Genomic DNA, 15,791 nt, shown 5'->3' on the forward strand with positions numbered 1-15,791 from the left:
TTTAAAAAAATCTAAGACATGAAATGATGTCGATAGATATGAAACTGTTTAAAAATATGGTGTTTGTGTTTTAAGTAATGTTGTGGTAAAAGAATTAAACAAAACAAACTGACTTTAAACACAGCTAATCAGTATTTGATATTAAAATTACAACCAATATGTTATCAATTAATTTTCTTTTTAAAATGTTTTTGGTCTTTATACAACTACTTTGATTTTGTATTTCTTTTAAGGAAAATTGTTTAGTGTAATGATACAGTATTCAGCATAATTTTGTTTTTATCTTAAAGTATGGCTTAGTGTATACAACCCAGTATATTAAATGTTCTCTTTTTTCAATATTAAACATGAAAAGAATTGATCTACCAAATTGGGGTAACTTATTCTAAATTCTGGTTGGCAGGATTGGGAATAAAGAATAAAATGATTCATATATTAGAATGCTCTTGAATAATCGAGACTTGTTTAAAACTTTATATTAGAAATTATTATTTTTCTGATACATGCTACGTCCACCCATGCCATAAAGAATTTAGTAATCTGCTTTTTTTTCTTTTCTTTTCTTTTTTTAAGTGAGAACTGAATGATACGAATTAGACAAAAGTGTCTTGTGTGACTGTTTATATATAGACATTATAAAATTGAAACTCAGATGCTATGAAATTGAACATAATTGTGGTCTTGTAATTGGGTCATAAACAGGTTCAAATGTGGATGTTGTGTGCTTTTGTCATTTCTGGGTGGCTAATTAATATATATAAATAGGTATCCATACTCTTGCTTCATTAAAAATGGTTTGTGAATGCGTCTCAACAATTAATATGATTGAATCATTTGTAACATGCCGATAAATGAGTTCAAACATAATTGCTCAAAAAATAGATAAATAATTCAAAATATATTTTTATTGCAATGAGAAATATATATATCTCTGCTTTTTGAATAATTATAATTAACGTTTGACACTTACTTTTATGTGTTGATATGGTCATTATGGACAAGTATATACCAGTAAATCTGATCACAATATAAACAATTGAGGAACAAGCATTTAAAACCACTATTTTACAACTGATCATAACCTTTTATGTTTTAAAACAGAGTCGGTAGTACATGAAGATTCCTCGAGTAAGACTGCGGTACTGATCTCAGCACAGTAAAAGGTTTTAATCTTAGCTTTATATCTTTTATATAGGCATGATTCCATGACAAATGGAGCACTATAAAACAAACCTATTGATATGTACTTTGAGACAGTGATGGTTGTTCATAAACAGTGAAATGGGGACAGACCATAAAAAAAACTAACAAAAAAAAAAAAAAAAAGTGTTGCCAGTCCAAGTAGATTTTGTTACAGAGAAGAACGACAAAAACTGTGATCTGTCGTAAACCTGCTTGTATAACGTCTGTCATTGTAATAACCCATGCATTTTATTTATTCTGTTTATTAATTTTCTGACAGAGCAAATTATATTTTGTTCTTTTTATAAGACCTTCTATAGTTGATTAAGTGAAAGATATTCTTTTCGGTTTCGTGTATTGGTAGCCTGTATATTTAGATGTTTTTTTCTTCTGTACGTTTCACACATAAGGAATGTAAAACATGCTCAGCATATATGCTGTCTTTGTATGTCTGTGTGTTTTTTCTTTATGTGTGTGTGCACGCAATGTATACTTCCTTATCTGTTACCCTTGTTGGTAAAGGATTTGTCATATCTATATGTCTGTCTTTTCTGTGTGTGTGTGCACGTGTGTATGATATTGTTGATAAGGAATTTGTCATGTCCCCATATGTCTTTCTGACCATTTTTTCTGTGTGTATTTGTGTACAGTGTATATACTTGCTGGATTATTACTGTCATTGGTAAAGAATTTGTCTTATCTATGTCTGTCTTCTGTGTGTGTGTGTGTGTTTCTCTTTTCCTCCTGTCTGTACCTTGGTCTTTCTCAGTGGGTGGATGTGGGTACTTCAACATATACTTTTACTCCTCTTCCTGTTCCTGTCTTTGTGTCTGTCTGTGTGTCTGTCTCCTATTGGTCTGTCTGTCAGTCTGTCGTTTTCACTGTCTAGATGTGTAAACCTTCCTGTCTTTGTTTCTGTCTGTGTGTCTGTCTCCTAATGTTTGTCTGTCTGTCAGTCTGTCGTTTTCACTGTGCAGATGTGTAAACCTTCCTGTCTTTGTGTCTGTCTGTGTGTCGGTCTACCTTCCTGTCTGTGTGTCGTCTCCTAATGTTTGTCTGTCCGTCAGTCTTGTCGTTTTCACTGTGTAGGTGTGTAAGCCTTCCTGGTTTGTGTCTGTCTGTGTGTCTGTCTCCTAATGTTTGTCTGTCCGTCAGTCTTGTCGTTTTCACTGTGTAGGTGTGTAAACCTTCCTGTCTTTGTGTCCGTCTCCTGATGTTTGTCTGTCCGTCAGTCTTGTCGTTTTCACTGTGTAGGTGTGTAAGCCTTCCTGTCTGTGTGTCTGTCTCTATTTGTCTGTCCGTCAGTCTGTCATTTTTACTGTGTAGGTGTGTAAACCTTCCTGTCTTTGTGTCTGTCTGTGTGTCTGTCTCCTAATGTTTGTCTGTCCGTCAGTCTTGTCGTTTTCACTGTGTAGGTGTGTAAGCCTTCCTGTCTTTGTTTCTGTCTGTGGATGGGTGAGGGTGGTTAAAAGTGTGTTTTCCAGATCTCCCCCCCTCTTACTGTTTCCTTCTCTCAGGATACACAATCTTTGTTAAGACAGAGATATTAGGAACTTTTTATTAAGTCGCATTATATATTGCTTGGTACTGTTGTTGTTGAAAATTTTGTATGGTTATGTTGGTGCTTGTAAAGTCTTTGCAATGGAAATGTATATTGTTTCTGTGGTGGTGAAGCAGGTCAATTTATATTGCCGTTTGGTATCATATCTATTAAAGTGATAAATCTGTTAATGGGAATAAATTGATAATGCCGTTAGTATCGTATCTATAATGGTGATAAATCCGTTATGGGAATATAAATTGTATATCTGGAACTGAATGTTTGTTTTGGTCATGCTCTTTCAACCTGTATTATTGGCAGAGGGTACTTTTAGCTCTATATAAGGTGCTGCGTCTTAAGTGAACAGTGTCAATGTCTTTTTCTTTCTGTGTCCCTTGGTGTGTGTGTGTGTGTGTGTTTTGAATCCTATGTATGTAAAACTTGACTTGTCTATAGGTTTATCTGTCTCCACTTTCAAAAGTTTCTCTGACAGTTCCTTTCCACTTACTCAACTTTTCATGTGTCAAGACAGTAAATTTTCAACAATTTTCCTCCCAACTTCACTATGACAAACCTTAATTTCATGTAATGTTATTCAGTTAACTAGAGTTCACATGAAAAGAATTGTTTTGGTATGGTTTTATGGATGTGACCACCTGTACATGTTTTATAAATACATTCTTCTATGTGTTTGTTTTCTGCTATATGTATATTTAAATATTTGTTTCTTCTATATGTTTCACACCTAGAGAAGAATATGAACAAAAGCATGAATATAAAATGTGTTCTAAACACGAGTGTAAAATGTTAAATAAATCTATACGTACAGCTTGTCTCCCTCTGCCCGCTGTCCTTTTCCTTCTGTCTGTCTGTCTCGCACTCTCTGGCACCGTCTGTAAATGGAAGTCAGTAATGAAGAGTATGTTGGTTTTTTTCCCCCCTCTTCCAGTTTCTGTCTCTTTCCCTCCCCCTGTCTGTTGAGTTTCTCTCTTTCCTTCCTCACTTCTCCCCCCCCCCTGCCCCCTCCCCGCCCAAGTCTTTATGTCTGTTCATCTGTTGGTGTTTTCTCTGTGTCTGTCATTCTCTGTGGATGGAGTGTGTGTGTGTGTACCTCTCTCTCTGTATGTCTGTTGGTCCGTCTTTTTTGTGTGTGTGTGAATGCCTGTGTGTAGGTCTCTGCCTCTCTATGTGTGTATGTGTGTGTATGTCTCTGCCTTTCTCACTGTGTGTGTATGTCTGTGTGTCGGTCTCTGCCTTTCTCACTGTGTGTGCATGTCTGTGTGTAGGTCTCAGTCTTTCTCACTGTGTGTGAATGTCTGTGTGAATGTCTCTGCCTTTCTCACTGTGTGTGAATGTGTGTGCACCTGTGTGTTGGTCTCTGCCTTTCTCACTGTGTGTGAATGTCTGTGTGTCGGTCTCTGCCTTTCTCACTGTGTGTGTATGTCTGTGTGTAGGTCTCTGCCTTTCTCACTGTGTGTGTATGTCTCTGCCTTTCTCACTGTGTGTGTATGTCTGTGTGTCGGTCTCTGCCTTTCTCACTGTGTGTGTATGTCTGTGTGTCGGTCTCTGCCTTTCTCACTGTGTGTGTATGCCTGTGTGTGTATGTCTCTGTCTTTCTCACTGAGAGTGTATGTCTGTGTGTCGGTCTCTGCCTTTCTCACTGTGTGTTTATGTCTCTGCCTTTCTCACTGTGTGTGTGTGTCTGTGTGTCGGTCTCTGCCTTTCTCACTGTGTGTGAATGTCTGTGTGTCGGTCTCTGCCTTTCTCACTGTGTGTGAATGGCTGTGTGTAGGTCTCTGCCTTTCTCACTGTGTGTGTATGTCTGTGTGTGTAGGTCTCAGTCTTTCTCACTGTGTGTGTATGAGTGTGTGTAGGTCTCAGTCTTTCTCACTGTGTGTGTATGTCTGTGTGTGTAGGTCTCAGTCTTTCTCACTGTGTGTGTATGAGTGTGTGTAGGTCTCAGTCTTTCTCACTGTGTGTGTATGTCTGTGTGTCGGTCTCTGCCTTTCTCACTGTGTGTGTATGTCTGTGTGTGTAGGTCTCAGTCTTTCTCACTGTGTGTGTATGAGTGTGTGTAGGTCTCAGTCTTTCTCACTCTGTATGTTTGTTGGTCTGTCTTTTTTTCCAGGTGTGTTTTGTGTGTCGGTGTCCAGAGTAGATGGTGATCATAACGTGTTACACTTCATGAAGTACCTGTAATTAAATTGTGTTCCAAACGTGAGCGTTTAAAAGTATTTCAGTAAATAAACTGGTAAAGTTTCAGGAAAGTTTCACTTTCTCAAGGAGGCGTCACTGCGTTCGGACAAATCCATACACGCTACACCACATCTGTTGAGCAGATGCCTGACCAGCAGCATAACCCAACGCGCTTAGTCAGGCCTTGAGTGCATGCTTACATATTTGTGTACCTATGAAAGTGGATTTCATTTTACGTAATTTCGCCAGAGGACAACACTCTCGTTGCCATGGGTTCTTTTTCAGTGCGCCAAGTGCGTGCTGCACACGGGACCTCGGTTTATCGTCTCATCCGAAAGACTAGACGCTCAGTTTGATTTTCCAGTCAAACTTAGGAGAAAGGGCGAGAGCGGGATTCGAACCCACACCCTCACGGACTCTCTGTATTGGCAGCTGAGCGTCTTAACCATTCTGCCACCTTCCTCTGGTACAGCTGGGCATCTTTGTCTCCCCCTTCTGTTTGTCTGTCTCTCTGCATTCTGTCTTTTTCTTTCTGTCTGTTAATCTGTAGCACTCTCTGTAAATGGATGCGGGTTGTCAAAGTTTTCCACTCTCTACCCGTTACGCTCTCTCTCTCTCTCTCTGTACACGTCTGTGTTTCTCTTTCTTTCTCTTTCTCTCTCTGTGCATGTCCTGTCTCTGTGTGTGTGTGTGTGTGTGTGTGTTTAGATGGAGTGCTTTCCCGCCTTACTTCTTTTCTCATCAGTGTCTTTCCTTCCACCCCCTACCCCTTTACATTTGATAGTGCGTTTGTGTGTGAGAGAGAGAGCGTGTCTTTTACCTTTGATAGTGCGTTTGTGTGTGTGAGAGAGAGCGTGTCCTTTACATTTGATAGTGCGTTTGTGTGTGTGAGAGAGAGAGCGTGTCCTTTACATTTGATAGTGCGTTTGTGTGTGAGAGAGAGAGAGTGTGCCCTTTACATTTGATAGTGCATTTGTGTGTGAGAGAGAGAGAGTGTGTGTCCTTTACATTTGATAGTGCGTTTGTGTGTGAGAGAGAGAGAGTGTCCTTTACATTTGATAGTGCGTTTGTGTGTGTGAGAGAGAGAGTGTGTCCTTTACATTTGATAGTGCGTTTGTGTGTGAGAGAGTGTGTCCTTTACATTTGATAGTGCGTTTGTGTGTGTGAGAGAGAGAGAGAGTGTGTCCTTTACATTTGATAGTGCGTTTGTGTGTGTGAGAGAGAGAGTGTGTCCTTTACATTTGATAGTGCGTTTGTGTGTGAGAGAGTGTGTCCTTTACATTTGATAGTGCGTTTGTGTGTGTGAGAGAGAGAGAGAGTGTGTCCTTTACATTTGATAGTGCGTTTGTGTGAGAGAGAGAGAGAGTGTGCCCTTTACATTTGATAGTGCGTTAGTGTGTGAGAGAGAGAGAGAGTGCCCTTTACATTTGATAGTGCGTTTGTGTGTGTGAGAGAGAGAGCGTGTCCTTTACATTTGATAGTGCGTTTGTGTGTGAGAGAGAGAGTGCCCTTTACATTTGATAGTGCGTTTGTGTGTGAGAGAGAGAGTGTGCCCTTTACATTTGATAGTGCGTTTGTGTGTGAGAGAGAGAGTGTGCCCTTTACATTTGATAGTGCGTTTGTGTGTGTGTGTGAGAGAGAGAGAGAGTGTCCTTTACATTTGATAGTGCGTTAGTGTGTGAGAGAGAGAGAGAGTGCCCTTTACATTTGATAGTGCGTTTGTGTGTGAGAGAGAGAGAGAGTGTGCCCTTTACATTTGATAGTGCGTTTGTGTGTGAGAGAGAGAGAGTGTGTCCTTTACATTTGATAGTGCTTTTGTGTGTGTGAGAGAGAGTGTCCTTTACATTTGATAGTGCGTTTGTGTGAGAGAGAGAGAGAGCGTGTCCTTTACATTTGATAGTGCATTTGTGTGTGAAAGAGAGAGCGTGTCCTTTACATTTGATAGTGCGTTTGTGTGTGAGAGAGTGTGTCCTTTACATTTGATAGTGCGTTTGTGTGTGTGAGAGAGAGAGAGAGAGTGTGTCCTTTACATTTGATAGTGTGTTTCTGTGTGTGAGAGAGGGTGTGTCCTTTACATTTGATAGTGCGTTTGTGTGTGTGAGAGAGAGAGAGTGTCCTTTACATTTGATAGTGCGTTTGTGTGTGAGAGAGAGAGTGTGTCTGTCTCTGTACATTGGTGTTGGAAGTCATTAGATTGTTTTCCTTTTGTTCTCATCTCTCTGTAAATCTTGTCTATGTCTGTCAATCTCTCTCTCTCTCTCTCTCTCTCTCTCTTTCTCTCTGTCCGAGCACTCGCGTGTGTATGTGTAGGTCTGTATGTCTCTCGTTCTCTTTCCATCTTTCTGTATTTATCAGACGGTCTTGTGTTTTTTTCTCTGTGTGTCTGTCTCGGTCAGTCTGAGTGTCAGGATCTGTATTGACTAAACTTATTTATAAATGTTTTTTGATGTTTTTCACCTGTTTCTGCCCCCTCCCACCCATACACCCTACCTCACTAGCTGTGTTAAAATACAGATGCTGATACACTGAAAAAAATTTGCATTTTTTTAAAACCATTCTTTAATTACAAATGTATCAAGAGATATAAGAATCAAAGTATAAATTTACTAATAAACTTTAAAAAGTTGTCTTCGTGTTTAAATGTACTAAAGATGTGAAGTTATTTCACAATGGTAATAAAAAGGATTATAAATTGAGTTGGAATTATAAAATGTGTGGTTGTCTGGGTGGAGCTTTTTATATTTTTCAGTTTTTTGTAATTTTGAACAAAAATATAAACTGTGCCTACAGTTCAACTTAACACATACAAAATGATAAAATAGTATGTGTCTGTGACGTTTGTACAGCCTTTGCAGATATAATACAAATTGTGTATTTTGTTGAAATTTACACATAATATAACTTTTTGTTCTTGTCATTGTTCTAGTCCACAGCAGTATTAGCTGTGTCTATAGTTAAACTTTACACAAATGAAATTATAACGTGTTTTTGTCATGTTAGAAAAATCCTTGTATCAATACTATAAGTGATGTCCTACATAAAACATTTTTTAAATATATGTTTTTGTCACGTTTGTGAACTGTTTGTTATAATATAATCTGTCACTACAGTTAAACTACATACATATAAAATATTAAAACAATATGACACCAAACTTCATGTTTTTGTCATGTTTGCAAAGTCTTTGCAGCAACAATGAAAGTTCTTGACATGTGTCAGTAGTTGAACAGTACATTTGTTTTTGTCATGTATGTAAAATCTCTTCAACAATGATATAAACTGTGTCTCTACTTTTACTTTACACATAAATAATAATAAACCATTGTGTTTCAGACATGTTTGAAAAATAGTATAAACTATGTATTTTAAACTGTACACACATGAAAAAAATCCAATACTGGAGTATTCCTGCAATATGCTTTCAATTTGTTCTTACTGATGAAATTTGTATCTTTGAATATCAATGAACAAGAGCATTTTTGCATTGTGTTTCCTAATTTATTTGTAATGACGACTTTGATGTCCTTGTCTTTGATAAACCTTTAATGATATACATGTCTTTTATAAATCTTTTGTGCTTAAAACACACTGAATGAATTTCAAGAAGTGTCATACTTCATCTGCAAACTTGTTTCGTGTTCATATTATATACTCCAATGAGTGAATTTAACATTGTTTACATAGTTCCAGTATAGTTTGATGTGGATGTGGTGAACATAGTTTGAAGTTAGATAAGCATGTTGAGAAAAAATTTTGTTCCCAAAAACTGTGTGTTTATTTAGACTAGTAAAAGTGAATGAAAATCAAAATTGGCTTTTGGTATTGTTTGTCTAATCTTGATTATTTTAATCAGATCTAGTTTGCTGATGTAGCAGTAAACACTAAAACTACCACATAGTCATGGCACATGAAACTGATGTTTTTGACTTGAATTATGTCATTTTCAAAGTATAATTGATATGTTACACACTGTTAAATATTTGCAATGCCTGTTCTTTACCCAGTGAAAAGTAAATAAATACAACTTGGCCTCTGTCTGCCTCTTCCTGTTCCTGTCTCTTTGTCTCTCTGTACATAAATCTTTTTTTTTAGCATGTCTTTCTATGCATATCTGTCGGTGTGTTTTTCTATACAGTATATCTGTCTTTATCTGAGCTGGTGTGTTTTCTATGTATATCTTTTTTTCTGAGCTAATATGTTTTTTTTATGTATATCTCCTTTTTGTTCAGTTAGTGTATCTATCTCAGTATGTCTGCCTTTCTTCTGAGTCAGATTGACTATCTATGTGTTATGTCTTTTTTCTGGGTTAGGTTATCTGTCCATCTTGGTGTGTCTGTCTTTTTCTGGTTGGTTAGTTGCTTTCGTTTTCCCCGCATAGGCGGATAGTAGTTTGCACAGGACAGGAATGTCAGACCCCTGCCAGAGTCTGCACTAGTTGGGTCACGGTTAAGTATGTTATTTAAACGTAATTTTAGATAGAAAATTTCCTATTTGGTATGTCTGTATTGGTAAATATATATCTATATCTATCTGTCTGTCTGTCTGTCTATCTCTCTCTCTATATATATATATTTTTTTTTATATATATTTAATATATATATATATATATCCTGTGTTGTTTTTCTGAGTTGTGTATGTCTGTCAGTCTCTCTGTGTTTATGTCAGTCTGTGTCACATGCTGTGGATGTGTGTGGATTATCAAAGTATGATTTTCCCCTGTTTCTGTTTTTCTCTCTGAGTCTGTCTGCCATTCTGTCACTTGTTTCTGAGTTTGTGAGTTCATATCTGTCAATCTTTGTATTCTGAGTGTATGTCCATGTGTCTGCCATTCTGTCACTTGAGTTTCTGAGTTTGTGTGTATATCTGTCATGTCTCTGTATACCTGTCTTTTTTTCTGAGTATGTCTGTCTGTCTCTCTCTTGGTGTTTCGGTCTGTCTCTGTCACATATGCTGTGGATGGGTATTGATTATCAAGATACTTCTTGTTCCTGTTTTTCTGTCTTTGTCTGTCTCCCCCGCTCTCTGTCTCTCTCTCTCGGACAACCTGTCTTTTTCTCTTGTGTTTGTCTGTCTTGAAATGTACAACTGTGGTTACAGATTGTCTAAATAAGATTCAACTGTGATTAGAGATTTATGTCTAAAATAAGATACAATTGTTGTTTCAGACGGTCTGAATAAGGATACAGCTGTGGTTTGAGATTATTCTTTTAAGGTGTAACTGTGGTTCAAGATTAATGTCTGTTAAGATACAACTGTGGTTAGAGATTAATCTCTAAACAAGAATCAACTGTGGTTAGAGATTGTCAAAATAAGTTACAACCATGGTTTCAGAATAATTTCTAAATAATACTGTCAAAATAAGGTACAACCGTGCTTTCCGATTAATTTCTAAATATGGTACAACTGTGGTTACATATTAATGTTTGAATAAGGTACAACTGTGATAGAGAATTGTCTGAAGAGAAAAATATGGGGTTTTGTTTTATAAGTTGTTACTGATGTCTGAATAATGTACAACTTGTGGTCCCTACTTAAGGTCTGAACAAGGTACAATTGTGGCTGCAGAAAAATGGTTGAATAAGGTAAAACTGGAAGCTCTATCTAAATAAGGTCAGACTCTGTTTGCAAATTGGCTAAATAATTACAACTGTGGTTACAGATTAATGGCAAAATAATTAAGTTTTAGTTAACAGATTAATGTCTTAAGACGTGTACACATTAATATGGTTAAACTTGCAAATGATGTACAAATATTATTCTTTGAAGACTGGTCATAAGGGCATTCGAGTCCTAAACTAAGATGGACATGAGTGAGGATATTTAGATAGTGATGTATAGCTTTCATGAAGAATGCATGTCTGTAAGTTTACTTGTAAAACTGACAACTAAAAAACTGTGGCTGGCTTTTTTTCATTTCTTTTTTCCTTAAGAACTCCTGCTGATTGAGTTTTTTTCTAACTCAAAATATGTGTACCTCTCTCTGTGTATCAAGTATTTTGAACTATTGTTTTTAAAAAAAAATGAACTATCAAGAAAAGTTCACCAAAAACAATTAAATAAAATAGATAAAATAAAACTTGATTCATAAAACTGAAGCCACTAAAACAATTTGTTTTTATCTAAAATGTTAAATTTGAGTGTGCAATGCGCTTTGACCTTATTCTTACTGATGACTTGTGTATCTTTGAATGATGTTCAACTGGAGTGATTTTGCAATGTGCTTCCTAGTTTATTCTTCATGACGACACTGGTATGTTCCTGTGAATTGTTGGTTTATCTCTGTGAAGCAAACCTATAACAGATTAATACACAAAATCAAATTTAAGTAGTGTCTAACTTCATAAGTAAACTGGTTTTGTGGTGGTGGTGCGGTTTTTTTTCCTGTGGATTGGTGTCATTAGAGTATATTTTTTCCCCATATGTCTTTCTCTCTGTCTGTCTTGTGTGTGTGTGTGTGTGTGTGTGTGTCTTTTGCTCTCTCTGGATGGGTGTCAGTAAATGTTTTTCACATTATTATATTCATGTCTCTCTCTCTCTCTCTTTTTTCTGTTTGTATGCATGGATGTCTCTGTCACACTCTGTGGTTGGGTGTCAGTAAGAGTATGTTTTTCCCTTATTTCTCATTTTCTATCTTTGTGTGTGTGTGTGTTTTGGGGTGTGTTGTTTTTTTTTGTTGTTTTGTGTGTGTGTGTGTGTGTGTCTCATACTCTATGAAAGGGTGTGGGTTGTTAAAAAAAAAATAAAAAAATGTTCGTGTTCCTGTCTTCCTGTGTCTTTTTGTCACTATCTTTTCCTCTGTGTTCGTCTGTCTCTGTCACCGTCTTTCTCTGTGCCAATCTTTTTCCTCTGTGTTTTTGTATAAGTCTGTCGCACTCTGGGGATGGGTGTCATTGTATGTTTCTCCCCCTCTCTCTGTCTGTCTGTCTCAATTTCTGCCTGACATTCCTCAGTGTTAGTGCATGTGTCCGTCTTGTTTCTGTTGCACTGTGTGGAAGGGTGTGAGAAGTAAAAAGTAGTGAAAAGTGTTTTTCCCCTCTTCCTGTTCCTCTCTCTCTTTCCTGTCTGTCCCTCTCTGAAAGATTGTCTTTTTCCATGTGTTATATTTCTGTTGGTCTCTGTGGATGGATGTGTGTGTTGAAAAATATGTTGTTGTTTTTTTTCTTTGTTCTTCTATTTCTCTGTGTTTCTCTGTCAGTCTGTCTTTTCCTCTGTATTTGTATGCCTTGCCTTTCTGTGGATCAGTGTTGGTTGTTATGGATGGTTTGTTTTTTTACCTCTTCCAGTTCTCTCAGTCTCTGTCTTGCTGTCTGAGTCTCGCATTGTTTTTCCACTGTCTTTGTGTGTCCGTCTCTGTGAACTGGTATTGATGGTTAAGGGTGTGTTTTTCCCCCTCTCCCTGATCCTGTCGGTCTTGAAATGGAAATGAAAGTAGATTACGATACACTGAAGAAAAAAAGGACTGCATTGCTTTTGCTTAAGTATTAGTATACCAAGAGATTTTTTAAGTCTTCACAATGATAATATAAACTGTATCTGTTGATGAGCTTAAAATGTTTTCATCATGTTTCTACTGGTAATTATAAACTGTACTGTCATGTATTTTATCATTTCTGTATTTCTGTGCTACATGTATATCTGTGCTATATGTTTTTGTCAGGTTTGTATTAGTAATATAAACCATATTTGTTTTACATTTTTGTCAGATTTGTAATGGTAATGTGATGTAAACATGTGATTTTGTTGTTTGTGATGGTAATAATAAACTGTGTACCTGTGCTGTGCTTTTTTGTCATTTTTATATTGGTAATACAAACTGTATCTGTTATATGTTTTTATCATGTTTGTAATGGTAATTAATACAAACTATCTGTTGTTACATGTTTTTGTCATGTTTGTAATAATAATTAATATAAACTGTATCTTTTGTTTTGGTGTCATATACTGTACCATGTCAAACTGATGCAAACCCAATAGGCCTAGTTTGCATCAGTTTGACATGGTAAGTATATTTAACACCAAACATGGAGTATAATACAAACTCCTCCTTTTTGTCAATTTGTAATGGTAATATAAACTGAACCTATATGTTTTTGTCATGTCTGTAATGATAATTAAAATTATCTTTTGTTATTGTCAGTTTGTGGAATGGTAATGTAAACTGCATTTCATATATTTTTCTCATGTTTGTAATGATAATTTAAACTGTACTTTTGTTTTTGTCAGCATGCCTTGTATGTCCGTCTCCTGTTAAAGAAAGAAGACTGTGTTTTTCATTCTCTTTGTGAGGGGCCAGGGACTATCTTCTGGGAGTGTGTGTTAAATATTCTGCATTGAGCAAATGCAGTGTATGTGTTGTGTGTTTGAATGAATCAATTTTTATATGGTTATATGTATGTCTGTAGATAGATATAGGTATATATATATACAGAGTGTGTGTGTGTGCGTGTGTTTTACAAATGTATAAATTGTTTTGTTTGTTATTTTTCAGCTGTCTGGTGAGAATTATATTGATGCAATCATGAGTTCTAGGGTTCATGTCCTGAGGGCCTGTTCAACAATGTGACTGGGTGTTTTTTTTTCAGGTTTGAAAGGATATCATATCTGACATATTTTTTCTTTACCTGTTTATTCATGCTTATATTTATTCATTTGTTTATTTATCTAATCATATATTTGTTTCTTTGTTAATTCATTTTATGTTTATAGACTGAATTTTATTTTCAGCCCTTATATGGCCTTGTTGGTTTGTGGTCGTAAACAACTAGACCAAAAAGAATTTTATATATATATATATATATATATATATCTTATGTTAGCTGTGAGAGTAGCAGTCAAGCAATATATTTATCTGAATTACTTTACCTTTATTTTATTTATTTTGGTTTTGTATATGGTGTTAGTTTTAAAATAATTATTTTCTGTTTATTTTCGTTGTGTATTTATTCATTTTTTAATTTTATTTTTATCATTTGCTTTTTCCTGGTTGATTATTGGGAACATTAACTACTGAATTTGACTATTTGGTTCTAAAACTATATTGTGTATAAAAGTTAATTTGATTATGAGCATACGGATTAAAAAAAAACCAAAACTGATTAGTTATGAAACCATGATTATAAATAATCAGTATAAACATTTGTTGATTTTTTTTATTGTAATTGTGACTTTAACTATAACACTGGAAAGATAACTATAACACTGGAAAGATTATTTAGAATAATGATTTAAAATGAATCAAAATATTGTTGCAATATTTATAATGGAAATTAATGATACTGTATAACTAATAATAATAACAAGTGGTGAGCACACACCACAAGGCACTGACAAACCAACTGACTTGAAACTTTCTCTTTGAATGCAAAGCATTTGTATTGGACATGTGTATACAAACATCATTTTTCCACCATTTGGGGGCAGAGGGTAGGATGTCTTCAAAATTTTGATTAACCTTTATTTCAGGAGAGAGAAAAAAGGAAACAAACAAAAGAAACAAATCTTGCTTTCATAATAGATTATTTGTATTGTCGTCACTGTTGCTGACCGATGATATGTTGCGAGAGTAGGTGTATGTCTTATAGGAACGGTGTCTTGAGTCTTATTATAACGATGGACGGAATAGAAAGACTTTACGTGTTTGATGTTCTGGAAGACAAAGTGGCTGAAGTCAGTTGGTTGGTCAATGCCTATGCTGGTCTGAGCACTGGGAAAAGCCTACCTCCCCCTCCAGCTAAACGAAGAAAAGTATTTGAAAGAAAAAAAGTATATTTCCAAAGCTGGAGTTAGGGTTGGGTAGCCGGCTCGCAGCAAAAAGTAACTTGATAGAACTGAAATACAAAATTAATGTTAAAGAATGTTTTGAAAAGAAATTATCTAAACTAAAAGACTGAAGTTGCCTCATTTGCTTACAACAACAAAAATTTCATCAATGTCAAGTTATGTTTTTTAAACTAAACAGTTATAGCTTAGAATTGGTAATATTTGAAACACACTCAAAAAAGATAAAATAACAAGTAAAAATTAATGTTAAAGAACTTTTGTAAGCTAAATATTCTGTAGTTTTGATTTGAAATTGTCTTTACTGCTTGTGCAAAAAATAATCTAAAACAGAAATGTTTGTTAAAGATTATTCATTTAATAAACATTTTACAACTTTGTTTTGAAAATTTCTTAATTGTTCACATGAATGAAAAAATAATAATTTGATGAGTTAAAATTAATGTTATAAATCTGTTGGGGAAAAAAATAACAAAATGTTTCATTTTGTATAATTTAAATTGATGTAGTCAGACACATCATAAAAAAAGAAAGAAAATATTAACAAAAATTCCTTGTTTAACATTTTTCTTTAATAACAAGGCAAGTAAAGTCAAGTTATAATTGTTAATGAATACAAAAATATATATATATATCAAAATATCATGCAGCAAAATGAATGAATTAGCAAATTAGACATGAAAAAAGTAAACAAAAAATAAACTTCATTTTAAACTTATACATTGTGTCTGTGATTATATTCACTTGTTCTGTATGTCTATCTGCTCTGTCAGTCAGTCTGTCTGTCCCTCTGTGTGCCTGCGAATGTGTGACTATATGTGTACATGTGTATGTCACTGTGTGACTCAGTGTGTGTGTGTGTGTGCGCGCGTTTCTGAGTGTGAAAACATGCGAGAGCTGTTCTGCTTGGATTCTGAATCTGAATTGGTACACTGAGTCATCAACTTCTATGATTAAACAGCATTGCCAGTGTGCTTCTGAGGAAACGCAAAAATATAACAAATCAAATTCATGTTTTACAGCACTGCAAGTGTACTTCTGGGGAACTGAAAATAGATAAAATTTAATTTGAAATTGTTTGAAGAAACAAGGAAAA

At 35.5% G+C, this 15,791-nt stretch overlaps 1 long non-coding RNA gene across 1 annotated transcript; it reads left to right on the forward strand.

Moving 5' to 3' along the window:
* Nucleotides 1-2,212: 2,212 nt before the first annotated feature.
* On the forward strand, nucleotides 2,213-15,413 carry LOC143276721 (uncharacterized). Its single transcript, XR_013053609.1, has 2 exons — nucleotides 2,213-2,436; nucleotides 2,509-15,413. It is a non-coding gene; the product is annotated as an uncharacterized LOC143276721 (long non-coding RNA).
* Nucleotides 15,414-15,791: the final 378 nt, after the last annotated feature.

This window comes from Babylonia areolata, chromosome 32 (assembly GCF_041734735.1).
Source record: "Babylonia areolata isolate BAREFJ2019XMU chromosome 32, ASM4173473v1, whole genome shotgun sequence".
Classification (NCBI taxonomy): domain Eukaryota; kingdom Metazoa; phylum Mollusca; class Gastropoda; order Neogastropoda; family Buccinidae; genus Babylonia; species Babylonia areolata.